The sequence below is a fragment of the Protopterus annectens genome, chromosome 3.part1 (genome assembly GCF_019279795.1).
Source record: "Protopterus annectens isolate FY-2018-M chromosome 3.part1, PAN1.0, whole genome shotgun sequence".
NCBI classification, from domain to species: Eukaryota; Metazoa; Chordata; order Ceratodontiformes; family Protopteridae; genus Protopterus; species Protopterus annectens.
Window position 1 is genome coordinate 1,150,453,705 of NC_056732.1, and position 18,926 is coordinate 1,150,472,630.

The 18,926-nt window shown below is 36.2% G+C and overlaps 1 protein-coding gene across 1 annotated transcript in view; it reads left to right on the forward strand.

Moving 5' to 3' along the window:
* COL22A1 (collagen type XXII alpha 1 chain) overlaps nucleotides 1-18,926 on the forward strand; it is a 2,341,282-nt gene that overhangs the window by 1,679,241 nt on the left and 643,115 nt on the right. The gene's annotated exons all lie outside the window — the stretch shown is intronic.

Genomic DNA, 18,926 nt, shown 5'->3' on the forward strand with positions numbered 1-18,926 from the left:
TTCCTACAAAATCACACTTCCCAAAACTGATTAATATACAGAGAGTGTTGATGAAATCATCGATTATAACTAGATTAATATAGTTTTAAGATATGCATTTCATGGAAATCTCCTTAAGTATGAAGCTTGAGAGAGAAATTTCTTGAAATCTGTCTTAAGAATCCATACAAAAAGCTGTCACGATTGTTGATCTGGTAATACTGTTTTGCATTGCATGAAGTCTTGATATATGGGAAAGATTTTCAGTTGTTGTAATAAGGTTTGAATTACTTTTGCTTTGATTGGAGAGTGATGAAATAAGTCTGAGAGGACTTTTTAGTAGTTTGAATATTAGTGGTCATTATCATTAGCTTGCTATAAATGTTTAGATTTTTAGCTGTGGGTGCAGGGGCATAGCTGGCTCAGCCAGCTTCCTGTGCCCATCTGATGAACGTGCATCCCACCCCCTCGGCTCTTCAAGTGAAGAGTAAAATAAATAAATAAATAAAGGATGTCTACAAAGCTGCAGGAATGCCTATTAGCTTCATGATGACAGTACTTAATCCATATCCTCTCCTCCCACCCTGCTCTTCAAGTGAAAAAAAAAAGTCAGCAATTGGGTACCTGGCAGGAGCCAATCTGGTGCAGACTCTGCGCACCACCCCAACCCACCTTTCTTTCAAAAAAAAGAAGGAAAAACATTTTTTTTTCTTTTAAACTGTAGCAAACTGTAGTTGCTACATTTTCTTCTATGCATGGAGCTCTACAGTGCTCAAATTTTACTTTAAAATATTTTCTTTTATGTTTAAACTGCAGCGACAGCAGTTTATACTGTGTATGGAGAGCACAGCTCAGTTGTCCCTCTTGCCCCACCCTAGACATGCTAATGTGTGAAAGTCTTCCATAAGGAGATTTAAGTAACAACACTTGTGACACTATAACCTAACAATAATCTCTTTATTATTTACTCAATTTGTGAGGGTAATAATAGCATTGACAGCATGTGTATGTAAGCTTCACACTTAAGCAGATTATTTGGGAGACATATTTGAGTTATTATGTTTTATATAATTCTATATGGTAGCAGAACCCTTTATGAAATGGATTACAATAACTGCATTAGAATGGTATTTACTGTGTATTTTAACTACTTCATGATCACTGTGTAAACTGTTGGGAAACAAGTGTTTCATTTGCATATCAGCTTTTGCAGTTCCCACCAGTGTCTTAATAACCATCATCCTAAATTCTAATAAACATTAAAAACATTACCAAACTTAAGTACATTCCATTCAGTGATCTGATATGAGAATTTCCATCCTTGTTAAAAGTAAGACTCAAAGTCATTTGGCATTATACAGCTTGGCATCTTAAGCTTTTGCAAGCTACAGCCACGACCGGCCTTAGGCATAAGAAAACTAGGCAACCACCTAGAGCACTGTACTGGCTGGCCTCGTAAAGGGCACTTTATGTATTTATTTATCTTAATTAACATACTGTGGATATAAAAAGTATACACACCCCTGTTAAAATGCCAGGTTTTTTTGATATAAAAAAATGAATCCAAAATAAATCATCTCAAAACTTGCCCCACCTTCAGTGTGACCTATAACCTGTACAGTTCAATTGAAAAACAAATAAATCTGTTAGGGGAAAATATAAAAAATAAAAAATGTACAATAAACTGGTTGTATAAGTGTGCAGATCCCTTAAACTAATACTTTGCTGAAGCACCTTTTGATTTAATTACAGCATTCAGTCTTCTTGGGTAGGAGTCTATCAGCATGGCACATCTTGACTTGGCAATATTTGCCCACTCTTCCTTGCAAAAGTGCTCCAAATTGGGTCTATGTTAAATGTTTGAACATCCAAAATGTTGAACATTACATGGTCGAGACAAAATGTTTGACATATGGATGTTCGAACATAAAAAAAAAAAAAAAAAAGAAAACACAGAAAAAACATACCCCCACACCCCCCCTACTTAAATATACCTACTCCGAGACCGCACTGCAGTGCAGAAAAGGGAAATTCTCCCTTTCTGCACCATACAGTGCTGTTGAAAGTCTATCTTCGAGCACTCAATATTTAAAATGTTTGTTCTCGACCATGTAACATTCAAAATTTTGAGCGTTTGAAGATTTGACAGGTACCCTCCAAATCTATCAGATTGCAAGGGTATCTCTTGTGCACAGCCTTTTTCAGGTCACCCCACAGATTTTCTATTGCATTTCGGTCTGGGCTCTGACTGGGCCATTCGAATACTTTAATTTTCTTCTGGTGAAGCCATTCTTTTGTTGATTTGGATGTATGCTTGGGGTCATTGTTGTATTGAAAGGTGAAATTCCTTTTTATCTTCAGCTTTCTAGTAGATACCTGAAGGTTTTGGGCCAAAAGTGTCTGGTGTTTGGAACTGTTCATAATTCCTTCCACCTTGACTAAATCCCCAGTTCCAGCTGAAGAAAAGCAATTCTAAAGCATGATATTCCCACCACCATGCTTCACTGTGGGGATGGTGTTCTTTTGGTGATGCAAAGTGTTCTTTTTGTGCCAAACATACCTTTTGGAATTGTGATCAAAAAGTTCAACCTTGGTCTCATCAGACCACAGCACATTTTCTCACATGCTTTTGGGAGTCTTGATGTGTTGTTTTGTAAATTTTAACTGGGCTTGGATGTTTTTCTGTGTAAGAAAAGACTTCCATCTTGCAACCCTACCCAGTAGTTCAGACATATGGAAAATACGGGAGATTGTTTTCACATGTAGTACACAGCCAGTAATTGCCAGAAATTCCTGCAGCTCCTTCAGTGTTGCTCTAGGTCTCTTGACAGCCTCCCTGACCAGTTTTCATCTTGTCTTTTTATCAATTTTGGGGGGATATCCAGTTCTTTGCAATGTCACTGTTGTCCAATATTTGCTCCGCTTTTTGACGACTGTCTTCAGTGTTCCATGGTATATCCAATGCTATGAAAATTCTTTTGTACCCTTCTCCTGACTGATAGCTTTCAACAATGAGATCCCTTTGATGCTTTGTAAGCTCTCTGTGAACCATGGCTTTTGCTGTAGTAGGCACCTGAGTAAATGTCAGGAAAATCCTACTAGGACAGCTGAACTTCTTTTTGGGGTTAATCAGAGTCTCTTTAATTGATGGCAGGTGTGTACCCAAGAAGATTGAATGCTGTAATTAAATCAAAATTATTAGTTAATCTTATGTAACCAGCTTATTGTATGTTTTTTTTATTTTTTATATTTTTTCCCCTTAACAGATTTGTTTGTTTTTCAATTGATTTTGTACAGGTTTTAGGTCACAGTAAAGCTGGAAAAAGTTTTGAAATTATTTATTGTGGTCTCATTTTTTTATGGCATTGTAACAGGGATGTGTACACTTTTTATATTCAGTGTAAAGTTTGCACTCTTTTTGGTGCTGGAACCATAGGGTGAGGGGGGACGCAAGCTCCCTCCCACTTACAGCTGCATGTTAGCTAGGAGGATTAAAAAAAGTCTTTATTTCATGGTACAAGAGTCTTCTCCTTTAAGGAGAAACTTGCGGGAGTCACAACCTAAGTACATTCTGCAGTTCCCAGTGGTATTTAAGCCAGCAGTTCAAGAAAAGAGTTAAGTCCATGTCTCTGTGTGTGGATGTTTGGTTTAGAAAGAAGGTAAGTGTATGTGTGTGTCTCTATGTGTAATTTAAACTGTTCAATTATGTATGAGAGAGAAAGTGTGTGGGTGTGTATGTATGTGTATGGAATTTAAATTATCTGTTCTATTTGTATGAGAGATAAAGTGCATGTGTATGTTACTGTGTGCGAGTAGGTGTGTTTGTATTGCATTTAAACTAGCTGTTTGTTCCTTTGAAAGAGAAGGTGTTTGTGTTACTGTGCAAGAGAGTAGGTGTGTATATGTGTGTGTTGCTTTGTGAGAAAGTTGGTGTGTATATGTGTGTGCTGCTGTGGGAGAACAGGGAGAAGGTAGGTGTGTGTGTGTGTGTGTGTGTGTGTGTGTGTGTGTGTGTGTGTGTGTGTGTGTGTGTGTGTGTGTGTGTGTGTGTGTGTGTGCGTGTTCATACTTTAAACTAGTGGTTCCATTCGTTTTTGTATGAGAGAGAAAAATGTGGGTCTGTGTGTTGTATGAGATTACAGTAGGTGTGTGTGGAATTTAAACTAGTTTTTAGTTGCTGTATGAAAGAGAAGATATGTGTGTGTTACCATGTGAGAGAGTAGGTGTGTGTGTGTATTTAACATCCCTCTCAAGTGTCCAGATTTAGCATTATAGTTTTTGTGTGTTTCTCATAAAATTTGTGATTTTCTGGCAAATGAGGGAGGACTGAAGTCATTAAGTAATGACATGTACAGTGGATATAAAAAGTTTACACACCCCGGTTAAAATGCCAGGTTTTTCTGATATAAAAAAATGAGACCACAATAAATGTGACCTGTGAAGAAGACCTTTGGCAGACCACCACGGCACAATAGTTAAAATCACAAATTTAATAAATGAAGCAAAGGGTATTAAAATAAAAAGCAGGAATAGAATCAGTTCCAATAAGCGTTTTCAGCTAATATAGCCTTTTTCAGATCAGAATTAAATCCTGCTACAGATTCTATTCAAAATTCAAGTAGCCAATCCCAAACATAGGGTAGAGCTACATTTTCAATTAATAACCAATAAAAACTTCCAACCATAATGTTAATTGGGGGCATAACGGCCAATTACAGGTTTAGTATCTAGCCAACAGCCAATAGTGTAGCACCCAGTCATGGACTCCTTATAGGACAAGCTTCTTAGTTTGAACCAATTATTATCTTGCTTGTTTAGGAGCAAAATGAATAGGGGTACATTGTGTCAGCCCAAGGGATACTCTTATGCTACCAATCTAGTCTGTTGTTGTGGTTATTACTAGATCCACTCATTCTCATAAAGAATGGGAAAAAACTGCAGAATATAGAAATAGAAACTATGTGCATGTTAGTAAAAGGTTTTTGGGTAGCTCATTACTGTAACAGCATTTTCAAGTTATTGCAAAAGTAGTCTGTACATAACTAGTGAATATTGTGAAAATAATACTGCATAAATTGCAAAAACAGTAAGGAGAACTGTTGTTGTATGTAAATAGACAATAAATGTATGTCCCAACATAAACATGGGAAAACTATCATTTCCTCTTCTTCTTCGAAATTAAATAGCCAGTCTAAAGTGAGATGTACTTGTAAAACCTTCTATTACATCCAATCATATCAAACGCTTTGCAGTTTGAACCAGTCAATAGAATAAATTTACTAACATGCACATAGTTTCTATTTCTATATTCTGCAGTTTTTCCCATTCTTTATGAGAATGAATGGATCTAGTAGTAACCACAATAACAGACTAGATTGGTAGCATAAGATTATCCCTTGGGCTGACACAATGTACCCCTATTCATATTGCTCCTAAATGAGCAAGATAATAATTGGTTCAAACTAAGAAGCTTGTCCTATAAAGAGTTCATGATTGGGTGCTACACTATTGGCTGTTGGCTAGATACTAAACCTGTAATTGGCCGTTATGCCTCTAATTAACATTATGGTTGGAAGTTTTTATTGGTTATTAATTGAAAATGTGGCTCTAGCCTATATTTGTGATTGGCTACTTGGATTTTAAACAGAATCTGTAGTAACATTTAATTATGATCTGAAGAAAGCTATATTAGCCGAAAGTGCTTATCGGAACTGATTCTATTCCTGCTTTTTATTTTAATAGCTTTTGCTTCATTTATTAAATTTGTGAAATGAACAGTTGTGCCATGGTGGTCTGCTGAATGTCTTTTTTGTAGTTTGCTTTATTTCCATTGGCAGCTTCAGCAGTGGTAACAGTGTTTTGTTTACTCATTGCTTTAATGTGAACTATAACTTGTACAATTCAAATCAAAAGCAAACAAATCTATAAGAGGAAAAAATAAAAAAAATAAAAAACATACATAAACTGGTTGCATAAGTGTGCACACCCTTAAATTAATACTTTGATAAAGCACCTTTTAGGTTTATAGGTTCATAGGTAGGTACTAGGCTATCAGCCCTCAGGCCTATATAAGCCTAGCCAAAAAAAAGATCCCTGGCTTTCGTCACCCAAGAAAATTATTTTCCTGTGCCCCTGTTGGGCAGAGCCACAGAAGTGAGCCCCAGGGCGAATTTCCTATTTCCCATCCAATTGTCAAGTCTTTCTTAAAGAGGGCTAATGAGCTTTGTTTGACATGAATGGGTAGTCTGTTCCAGAGTATGGGAAGTCTCTGAGACAGGAATCTATCCCTCCAGCTTGTGGTGACAAAGTTTAGGTTCCTGGAGCGTGTCATTTGGATAGACTGGGATTTCTTTAAGTCTAGCATGTCCAGCAGATCTGGGCTTGACATGTACATTAGGCAGAGGTCACCTATGAGTAGGCGATATGCGACTGAGTAGAGATGGAGTTTTTTGAGATGGTCTGCATATAGCATCTGTTTGAGGCTGGTAATCCTCTTAGTGAGGTATTTCGGTGGCCTTTCCAGTTGTTGTAGATGTCTTGTGAGGTACATGCCAAATGGGGCATTGTACTCTATAATGGGTCTGATGAGGGATGAGTAGAGAGGAACAATGACCTCTTTTTTTCTGGAGAACATCTTTGTGATGAGGTGTGCCACGTAGAAGGATTTCCTGACTACTGTTGTGATTATCAAAGAAGAGACTACTGTCCACCTGTGTCCCAAGGTCTCTTATCATACTTTCAGTGTTTAGTAGACTACCGCCTATGTGGTAGTTCATGGGTACGGCGTTTTTCCCAAAGGAGATGACAATGCACTTCTTAGCATTGAGCTTTTGGCCATAATTTTGATACCAAGCATCAGTCACAGTGAGGCCCCTTTGTAGAATGTCCACATCATTAGGCAATTCAATTAAGGCTTCTAGTTTGCAGTCGTCTGCGAACTTCATTAGCCAAAGACCTCCCGTGTTAGCCTGGATGTCTGAGAAGTAGATGCCAAACAGGAGAGGAACCAGGACTGAGCCATGTGGTTCTCCACTTGTCACTGGTTTGAAGTCGAATTTGCAGTCGGCTACTTTCACTGTGTGGGTTCTGATTTAATTACTGTATTCAGTCTTCTTGGGCAGGAGTCTATCAGCATGGCACATCTTGACTTGACAATATTTGCCCACTCTTCCTTGCAAAAGTGCTCCAAATCTATCAGGTTGAGAGGGTATCTCTTGTACACAGCCCTCTTCAGGTCACTCCACAGATTTTCTATTGGGTTCAGGACTGGGCCATTCCAAAACGTTAATTTTCTTTTGGTGAAGCCATTCTTTTGTTGATTTGGATGTTTGCTTGTGGCCATTGTCGTGTTGAAAGGTGAAATTCCTCTTAATCTTCAGCTTTCTAGCAGACACCTGAGGGTTTTGGACCAAAAGTGACTGGTATTTGGAATTGTTCATAATTCCCTCCACCTTGACTAAAACCCCAGTTCCAGCTGAAGAAATGCAACCCCAAGGCATGATACAGCGGCCACCATGCTTCACCATGGGGATGGTGTTCTTTTGGTGATGCGACGTATTGTTTTTGAGCCAAATGTACCTTTGGGAATTATGGCCAGAAATTTCAACCTTGGTCTCAACAGGCCATAACTCTTTTTCCCACATGCTTTTTTGAGACTTGATGTATTTGAAAATGTTAGCTGGGTCTGGATGTTTTTCTGTATAAGAAAAGGCTTCTGCCTTGCAACCCTACCCCATAGCCAGACATATGGATAATATGAAAGACTGTTATCACATGTAGTACACAACTAGTACTTGCCAGAAATTCCTGCAGCTCCTTCAGTGTTGCTGTAGGTCTCTTAGTAGCCTCCCTGACAAGTTTTTGTCTTTGCTTTTCCTCAATTTTGGAGGGACATCCAATTCTTTGCAATGTCACTGTTGTTCCATATTTTTTCCACTTTTTGTTGACTGTCTTCACTGTGTTCCATGGTAAATCCAATGATGTGGAAATTTTTTTGTACCCTTCTCCTGACTGATACCTTTCAGCAATGAGATCCCTGTGATGCTTTTTAAGCTCTCTGTGAACCATGGCTTTTGCTTTAGCAGTCAACTGAGTAAATGTCAGGAAAATCATACTAGGACAGCTGAACTTTATTTGGGGTTAATCAGAGTCTTTTTAATTGATGCCAGGTGTGTACCCAAGAAGAGTGAATGCTGTAACTAAATCAAAAGGTGCTTCAACAAAGTATTAGTTTAAGGGTGCACACACTTATGCAACCAGATTAGCGTACATTTTTTTTATTTTTTATATTTTTCCCCCTAACAGATTTGTCTTTCAATTGAATTGTACGGGTTATAAGTTGCATTAAAGGTGGGAAAAGTTTTGAAATGTTTTATTGTGCTGTTATTTTTTTATATCACAAAAACCTGGCATTTTAAGAGGGGTGTGTACACTTTTTATGAAGCACAAAAAGCTCCAGCTAGAAATAGCGTATTTCACAGAAAATGTAAAGATGAATATAGTTCCAAAAGGTCTGAGGGCCTGGCAAATCCGGCAGGACTGGTGTCAGGATCGCAATTTCATAAAGACCTACTGTACTTGTTTGACAAGCAATGGAATGAACTAATGGAGCTTATTTGTAAACATTATCAAGTTCAAGTAGACGAACTATCAAAGGAAGTGGAACAGCTAAGCAGGGATGTACTAAGCCATCATGATTTTGCAAGCTATAATTATGATTACCAATGTATTTTTAACAGTATCAATCAACAGACTGAAAAACTTAAATTAAACAAAATTAAGAAACTGGAAAGGGATCGTGTAGATTATAGCAATGGTACAGCCTACCCTTGTACCCCCCCATCAGAGCTGTGGAATGCAACTGGCCAACACAATCAGGCGTGCAGTAACAACAATAGTTCAAATGATTGGTGGAACCAGGAAACAATGTTATCTAACTCAACCGTTCAGCCAGAAGTAAGGGAAGTCAGTAATGAGAGAAATGTTTCAAATAGAAGCGAATGAACACATAATGACATTAACTTTACCCAAGGGAACCTCTCATATTCAGATGTGGTGCAAACAAACCGGCAAAATTTTCATTTGGCCAAGAATAGACCACAACAAAAACTATTAGTGAACCAACAGAATCCTTACAACATGAGGGGGAAGGCGAAAATAAAAAGGTAGACAAACCTACTTTTACTAACAAATGTGACATTGTAGTAAATACAAGTGGAGACTTTAAAATCTATAATTTTTCTGATGTCAACATTGACAACAGGACAGTTGAACTTTTTCTAAAGGTTTTACTTATGTGCCTTCTTGTCGGTCTGACTTAGCCAAAACACTACTTGAATTTAAAGTTTATATAAGGAAACTTAATTTGGCAATTTTATTTAACAGTGGTAACTGTAACTACAGGGAACTACATGTTTCAAGTACGTACAATCCACCTATGCACCCAACCTTATTGTATTTGACCAAGTATGTGAACTTGACATTAGAGCATTATTAGGTGCTAGAATGAATACACAAAACAACTTTAGTAAAACAGAATGGGACTTGCTGAATAACTTGAGGAGGGAACCCATTAGAATGATGAAGCCAGACAAGGGGGGAAGGACTGGTCCTTATGAATAATGAAGACTACAAGGCTAGGATGAACAAAGTGTTAAATACTAGCACATATAAACAAGTCAGTAAGAATGAATTATACACTGCCTACCGCAGGATAAACACTTACTTAAATGACTTGTTTTTGGAAGCACACATAGATATGAGTACTTTAAACTATCTAACAATGGTATACCCTAAGATACCTAAAATGTTTGGTGTGCCAAAAATACATAAGGGCATACAAGATCCCATTTGAGAGCTTTGGTAAATGCACGTCAGTCTATAACTTATGCTAGCTCAAAATTTGTTGACTCCATCCTTAAAAAATATGAGAAACAAGAACCACAAATTAGCCATGATTCTCGGTCCTTTCTAGAAGAGATTAATAAAATCAAGTTCACTCAAAAGAACAACTTCCTAACAGTAGACGTTTGTGATCTTTATAGTTCAATCCCACATGAGGAGGGGATAGAATTTGTTCTGGCTAGGATGTGTAGATTTGCAGCACCAGATAATGAACTTAGAATAGTTAAAAAACTGTTGGGTATTATTTTATCCAGCAACTACATCGTGTTTAATGACATGATTTATTTACAACTAGTAGGGTAGTAATAGGCTCACCATGTGGTGCGAGTTTCACCAACATGTTGATGACCCATTGGAAACACACTTATTTATTCAACAACCCCAGTATAATGAACTTGACAGAATATTATACACACTTCTTGGATGATATTTTTATAGTGCTAAGAGGTGATGAAGCTTCAGCTACTATAATCTTACAAGTAATGAACAGTACCAATTTCTTAAAATTTACATCAAATTTCAGTAAGGAAACTATAGCATATTTAGACGTACTGTTGAAAAAAGATGTTGCACTAAATGCATACACAGCATCTATATATCGAAAATCAACTTACTCTAATGCATTTTTGCATTACAAAAGTGCACACCCACTCAGTACAAAAAAATCAGTTGTAAAAGGGCAGCTCATAAGAGCAGCCAGAATGGTGACAACAAATGAAGATTTTTACACTGAATGCCAGAACTTAACTGAAATGTTCTTGCAAAGAGGTTACCCCACAGGTTTTGTTAATGAAGTGGTAATAGAGGTGTCACATAAACGCCAGACAGGTTTTTATAAACCAATACTTTGTTTATGTGTAACTAGCACCACAAATACAGAAAAGGATTTAATTATGGAGGAGAGGGTAGTAACATCTACCACCCATACAAATATATTTTCAAGGGAAGGTGGTCAATACAATAATAGTTTCACTATAACTTTTAGTGCTGACACAGTTAAAATTAAGAAAATTATCAACAAAAACTGGAACCTGTTAAAAAATGATATTGAATTAGTTAATAAGATAGGCCACAGACCTATTGTTACTTACAGGAAGGGCAAAACCTTGAAAAACTTAATAGAAACCCCTATAGTGAAGGTTGCAAGGACCCCAGGGATGTTCAAATGTGAAAACTGTAACTACTGTGGATCCATTGCAACTGGACATTTTTCTGTAGGTAACCACAAGTAGGTACAACTGTAACACTAAAATGGTGGTATACCTAGCTCAATGCATTCTCTGTCCTGTTTTTCATATAGGGAAAACAGATAGAAAGTTAAAAGAAAGAATCTATGAACACTTGTACACTATTAGGAGGGGGAAAACAGAACATACTAGCTAGGCACATAGAAAATTCACCTAACCATAAATTCAAGTTTAAGGTTATAGACCAGATTAGTGAAAATATACATGAAGGACCAGCATCACTACTTTTAGAACAACTTGAGTTGTTATGGCAACTTTAATTAAATGCTAATCAGTTCCCAGGAATAAATGAAACATGCACTATTTTCCCATACTTAAAATTAAAAAGTATGTGGAGATAATTTACCTAAATTGATGAGTTTAAGGGTTAGTCCCGCACCTAAAGCATTTATTTATTTACAATGGTTATATATTAACCATGGTTTTATTTTTAACATGCTTTATATTTTTTATTTTTAATACACCAGGTATAAATACATTTACTGTTGATTGAGCAGTGAAGGATGAAGGTTTTTTTTATTTAGGGGCAGAATGTATTATATTGTTCTTTAGTCAGAGCTTTTAACTCTATTTTGAACTATGGTAGAACTTTTATCAAGTGATGTGTTAATTGAACATTGTTAAGAGGTTTAATTGAGACATTGGTCACATGACTGGATTGTTGAAACATTTAAGAGTGTCTATGAAGTTGATTCTTGTATCTGATGAAGTCGAGCCACTGTGCTGGATGAAAAGTGCTTAAGAAATAGAGTTTGTGGTGGTCTTACATCAGTTGATTTTTTATGTTTATTCAGTTTGTGAAGTATTTTTTCGTTTCCACACTTTTCATATCCACTGTATATGAGTTTCAAACTTTATATCCTTCACAATCTGCCATGCTGTGAAATCCCTGTTGAATGCTGATAAGTGGAGTTTTAGGTAAGTGCGTAGGTCTGTGCTCACTTGAGGTTTAATGAGCTCCATTGTCAGTCTGCTGTTTCCTCAGTAATGAAACTCACATTCAAGCCTTTGTTATTCATACCAAATTTTCAGGTTCATTTCCACACACAATTTAACAAATTGGGTTGGCATGATTTGTTGAACACTATGGAGAAAAAATGGATTGTTAAGTTAGGAGGTTTCTGTAGACCAGGACTTAATGAGCATCTTTAATTGATCACATCTTTTTCTTTTTTTATTTAAGTATTTCTTAATTTGTTACTTTTTCACACTGATGAAGGCTTTGTATTCATTCAGCCGAAACTGGTTTGTCTTTTAAAGAATACTTTTATTAAAGTATTTTCTGGTGCCATTGTATGCTGGTCCCTCTATTCTTTTTTGGAATGCCTTTCTTATTTTGAGACCTTGCAGTTGCCGTACTTGCAGAGTTTTTTGTAGTTTCTGTTCCTTGCTTTTCTCTGTGGTTGGCCTGTGGCACCCACTGCATTCTGTTTGCAGTTTTGTGATCTCCATTTGCTCTCCTGGGGACCCAGTTTGGATTATTATACCTATTTTTTTCCATAGGCTGTAAGAGGTGGACTTCATTTTTCTACAACAGCATTTGGTCATTTCTATATTATGCGGCATTCAAGTGAATATATGGTGAACTGTGTCCTGTGTCTTATCGTAACACTGGGGATACGTCAACTATTCTGGTAACATTGTTTTGGTTACTTAAAACACCATATGTGATTTCTCTACATATATTCAACGGTATCTTTCTGGCGGCCATACATTTAACTGTGGTGACACTTTTGGAATTCCATCTTTAATGGATCATTTGGGACTGCCATCTGATCTGCCTTGATTTGTTATAAAAAACGGGGTTTCATTTTTTGGCAAGTTAACTCTTGTTGGCGGTTGCTATTTCTACAATATTGTTGGGGCATTTTTTCACTTTGTGGCGTTATCTGGGCCCTGCATGGGATGTTTTATTTGAATCAACAAACATTCACTTTTTCCAGCTATGGCCCTTTTGTGGAATTACATTCAAGTGAATATATGATGAACTATGTCCTATGCTTTATCGCAACAGTGTGGAGACATCAATTATTTTGGTAACATTTTTTCCAGTACGTGTATTATGTTATATTTGATTTTTCTACATATACTCAACGGCTTTTTCTGGCAGTCATGCATTCAGTTGTGGTGACAATTTTGGATTTTCATTTCAACTAAGACAAAAGGCATGGATGGGACATATATTTTGTATTGTATTATTGTGTCTGCATTCTTTATACCACAGCTTCACACGAGTATTACAACTATGAGGGACAGTGCTGGATATTTATAGGAAAAGAAATATCCATTCCATCTTTAATGGATTATTTGGAACTGTCTACCTACCTGCCTTGATTTGTTATATAACACGGTGTTTTCATTTCTTTGACAGTTAACTTTTTTTGGCGGGTGTGTGTTCAACCGCTGTGACATCACTTGAATTTCTTTTTATGTAAACCTGATAGAGGGAATGTCCAAACCACTATGATAAATTATATTTGAATGGCAGTTGCATCAAGCTATATGTCATATATTAGTAGGGGATATATATTCAATAACAGTAGTTTAACAAGATTTATGTAACTACGACAGGCTGTTTTTCTTTTTATAAAAACATTCATACATTCAGCCACTATCTTTGAGTGGAACAGGGCTCTGGACCCATACGAACGAACATTTGCGCTTTGACTTTCATGTTTTTTATTTCCAATGCCAGCATTTTGAATTGTACCCATTTATGTGGTGTGTTGGTTGTGTGCAAAACTGTTTTTGACACTATTTTGATTTTTTCTGCATATAAATCAGATAATGGCAATGATTTAACATATTTTTTCATATTATTAGTGGGGCTCTTGTATTTGATCACGGGCTCAATCAGTATGGTGTAACTAAGGCATGTTGGGCTTGGTTTTTCAACTCAACATTGGAATGTTTATACACAGATATATCTTGGATTTATTAAATCATTGCCTTATCGTCCTATGTATACTGATTGATAACTTTGTTTATACAAATATTTGGATTGGGAGCAACTATGATTGTTAATAATGTAATTTACAGATTGGGTAACTTTTTTTCATTTTTGAAATTAGTTTCACCATGCATCGTGCCTGTTTGAATATAGGTTGTCATACTAAAAGCTTTTTTGCATTAATGAACTTAACATTTTGCACTTCTAGAAATTTAGGGGTTGAGTGAACATTATATAAATAATCCTATTGATTAGTTAAATCATTTCTGGTATTAACTTTCTTATGAAGGTTATCTAAGCCATTAGTTTTATAAATATTGGTTCCATTTGTTCAAAGCTTTTAGTATTCCATCTCTTTGAATGGGTAAATTCAGGATTTAGTTCTTAACAGACATACATAACCAGTTGTACCGTGAACACTATGCTACATTTCTACCTATATTCATACATAATTAAATGTTTTGTTTATGAGCATATTCTTTTTGATTGTTGATTAATATCAACACATAAGCAAAGCCTTTTATAGTCGGCCACTGGAAAGCATATAATAACCATATCATTGTTTATTATTATTATTCCTTTTAGCCAATTTCTACGAATTTTGACCTTGGGGCACAGCACCTGGTCGTTTTACCATTCAACTCCCAATGAAGTTTCCAACTTTATCCCTATATAAGCCACAGTTGAATCATTAATTCTGGAAACAAAAAATTATTTATAACATCATGTTTGGATTTTGTATGCTTTCTTGTAGATCTGGGGCTTATTGGTTCATACAAGGATCGGTTTATGGCCTACTGTAATATACAATTCAGTATTTTGGGTTGTACTATATCTCTGTGACGACATTGTGAGCATATCATTTTATGGCCTAGTGCTTATTGATCTAGGTAAGAATCAGCCAGGGTCGTTATTATATACAACAATACAACAATAAAGGAATATATTGTTTTCAGTTACAATATTAAGGTGGCTGTTTTTCTAGAACTTTTGGGTTCTTGTTTTGACAATCTTTTGAGTTTCATATTTGGGCCCATTTAGTCAGTAGTATACATTTCATATACATTATGGAACGGGATAATTTATTAAAGGGCCTTGCTTCTGATAGGGAGGACCTATCAGTCTTTGGACTGGGGACACTTGGAGAGAATGTGGTAGGCACTGCTGCTGGCCCCAATGTTGAAAGTTGTGAGACAATTTTTTTGAACTTAAATAAACATATGCGTTCAGTACGTAACAATGTCTGGCATTATAAGCTTTTCCTGGCTTACTTAACCAAAGGTATCACTCCACATGGTTTATGTGTTCGTACACAACCACTTGTCAGCAATCCTGATGACCTTTTATTGAAACAATGGGGGGAAGTACAACAGCAACTTCTCTCAAATTTGTAGAGATGTTAGCTAATCACCATAACAGGATCATAGATCAAGAGATAGAATCTATCACCAGCTAAGTGATATGGCCAAAAAGTACGAAGGACAACCCACATATTGTAGCAGTATTAAAAATCTTGGTAAAGAGTTGATTACTTTAGAAACTCAGCTAAAGGAAAGAAAGAAAAAGAAGTTCCTTAAGGATTTAGGGGACTATAACATAGGAGACACCTTTAATTTTGGTAAGGAAAAACATGTCCGATTTACTCAACACAACCGGACACCTTTTAAAAGGAAACGTACCAAATCCATTTTAAAAAAGGGATATACACAAAACACTGATGCATCAGGTGAGGAATCATCCTCAAGTTTAGAGACAGATTCAGTGGGTGCCACAGACTCCCCTGCTATGAAAAGAAGGAACTCCACTGCCTTACAGGATTTACACCTAGGAGGAGGGGGGGAAGGAAACATTGTGGAAGTAGACAATATGGAGAGCTTACTCCAAATGTTTGTACACAAGGAACACTTAAACATAACTAATATTTCTACTCACATCCTCAACTCCTCTGATGTTGAAATCCTAAATAAAGGTCTATCATATATACCTGTTTTTTTCGTTTCTGAAGAAAATTTTGTTAATGATATTCTTTCATTTTGCAGGAATCTTAATTTAAAATATTTTTTTCAGGAACAGACAACCTCAAAGATCACTGATGACTTTAAATATCATAAATCTTCTTTTATACCCCCTATGAATCAGAATGTGTCCATATTTCAAAATGCCATTATCAAGGATCTTCACTTTCAGTTTAGGACACACAATCCTTTGGCTAACAATATATCCAAAATATCTATGGACAATATCATTAATTTAGCCAGTAACCATGAGTTAGTCATAATTGGGGCCAATAAGGGTGGAGCTGTAGTTATACAAGATTGGGACCAGTACGACAAAGAAGCTAACAGTTAGTTGTCTGATGCATGCTACTACACCCATCTTAGCATTGACCCCACCCCCTTCTTTAAACAAAAAAAATTATGAATTTCTTTCTTTAGCAGTAGAAGAGGGCATTATTAGCAATAACACTAAAATACAACTAACAATAACCAACCCATGTCCACAATATACATACTTTCTGCCAAAAATACACAGAGATCTAAAGAATCCTCCTGGCAGACCCATTGTCTCTGGTAGAAATTCACTTACTGAACCTCTTTATTTTCATACTGGACATTGGAAAGAAGCTTAAATTAGGCATAATTTAAAAATGTACTTAAGCAATACAATATTACATCCCTTGAAAAGTAAAGTCAAAATAGAATTTCCTGAATTATTTTAACCCTTTGTTAGTTATACTTAATATCTGATGCTCAGTATAAGCTGGGGTTTAAAAAGTTCTTAAACAAGCGTATCTAATGTATTCACTTCACCAATACTTTATGCGACCAGTACTTTAGATGATACATCTTTGCCCAAGAATGATACAGACATTTCTGCATTATTTGTAATAACTGCAGAAACATTTAAGTGTCATTGAGTGAAGACACTTTACCTTTTTAAATCAGTTGTTTTATATTTCCTTCCAAAAAAGAATATTACTTTTTAAGTTTACTCTCTGTGGCTTTTTTTTTTCTTATTCCTTGTAGAACAAGCTGTACACCTAAGGCTGTGGATGATGTAGATGATTAATTTACTATGGACAGTAGATGTTATCTAGAAACAACAATAAAAAATATTCTAGCCTTGAACTATATGACATGACCCAACATTCTCAACATTGACTATGATGTAAAGCAGGGGAAACATGACCAAGCCTGCCATGCACAGATATTGCAGACATTAACAGAATATCAAAGGCACTGCAAGCTATGGAGACATGTGTTGTGTTAACTTCAGCTCTATAATTGTTTCAATATCTAGTCAGCATACACCTCAAAATGTCTTATTGTGCCTATAAAATTTGTCACATGTGCTGTGCTTTCAAAGGACAGTCAAATTTTACAACACAATATGTCTTCCAGTAAACTAATAATGATGACTTTGTTTTATTAATAAGTGTTATTCTAGCAAATTTGTAAGTTAAAAAGAGCATTGCTTAAAACTATCCCCTTTTTTTCAGCAATTACTTCCGCATTATTTTAGGCTTTGTCCAGATTTTTTGCATTAAGAGGTTGAGAGATATGCATAACTCTCAACTGTCCATATTTTTGTCCTGTTCCTCATAGAATTTGTGGTTTTCTGGAAAATCACTGAGGATTGAAATAACTAAATGTCAAACATTTCAGTCTCATGCTTCATTTCCTTCAGAAAATGCATCCTAAGACAAATGCTGTTATTCTAGCAGCTTTCTAAGTCTATAAGAGCAATATTTACAATCTGTCCCTCTTTTGGGGCCTTTGTTCCCCCTACCCACTATTTTAAGCTTTGTCCAGCTTTCTTATGCTAAGAAGTTGAGAAGTATGGAGGCATGATATGTAATGCCCTAGTTGCCGATTATTTGGTGCATTTTAAGGAGGGATAGGGGTTCTGCATTCCTGTGTGTGTCCTCCTTTGTATAAGATGCCTAGTAACTATTGTTGGTTTCTCAGTCATTCCGTGTTGTAATATTAGCAGCGTACCAATTTTTTTAATGTAAAGCAGGCAATTAATTCATCAAGGGCAACAGGCACCGAATTTGAAGATAAAATGCTGAAATGTAAAGTTGTTTGCCAGTAACAGCCTCTTCATTATTTAAAAATCTCTTTAATGCAGAATTATTCGCTGAATTTTACTTCTGCAGAGATTGTGCTTACTGACAGATATGGGTGGATTGTAATAACAGAAGTTTGAGTGGCATTTTATAGTTAAAATGTTGTGAAATGGGCAGTTTTGTCATTATTGGGTCATGCACTTTGTTTCACTGCTTGCTAGAAAAATGTTCAAAACTACAAATTTAAAACACATACAAGTGGTGCTGTCTTATACAAGGAATATAATTTAATACAATCGGGAAGGTGAATCAAAGAACACATACGTGTATGCATAGCCATAAAAATGTGTTCAAGGAGCCTGTAGTTTGAAAATAGCCCAAAGGTAAACTTAATTCTCCACTGGCCAGATGCATTTTATTTGAATTTAGATTTTAATACTGTTTCAATGAATGTAACTTACAAGGGCAGAGAAGTTTACTGCTCATGCTAAGTCTGTTTTCATTGTGAGACTGTATTGTTCAGCAAATGGCTATCGGTGTTTGCACATTTTACTTCAATATCTAATCATAGTAGAAATAAGTAACAGTACACATACTGATAGGTTTGAACAGTGTTCATGGTAACTGAGGAGATATAGCCAAGTAATGGAATAGTGGTATGGCTGGGGAGGGGGCTGCTGCAAGAGGGGCTGCTCAGGGGGCCCCAGTCTATTACCCTGCCTAGGGTATCATTTGACCATGATTTGGCTCTGCTAATAATTAAAGTATGAGAATAGTT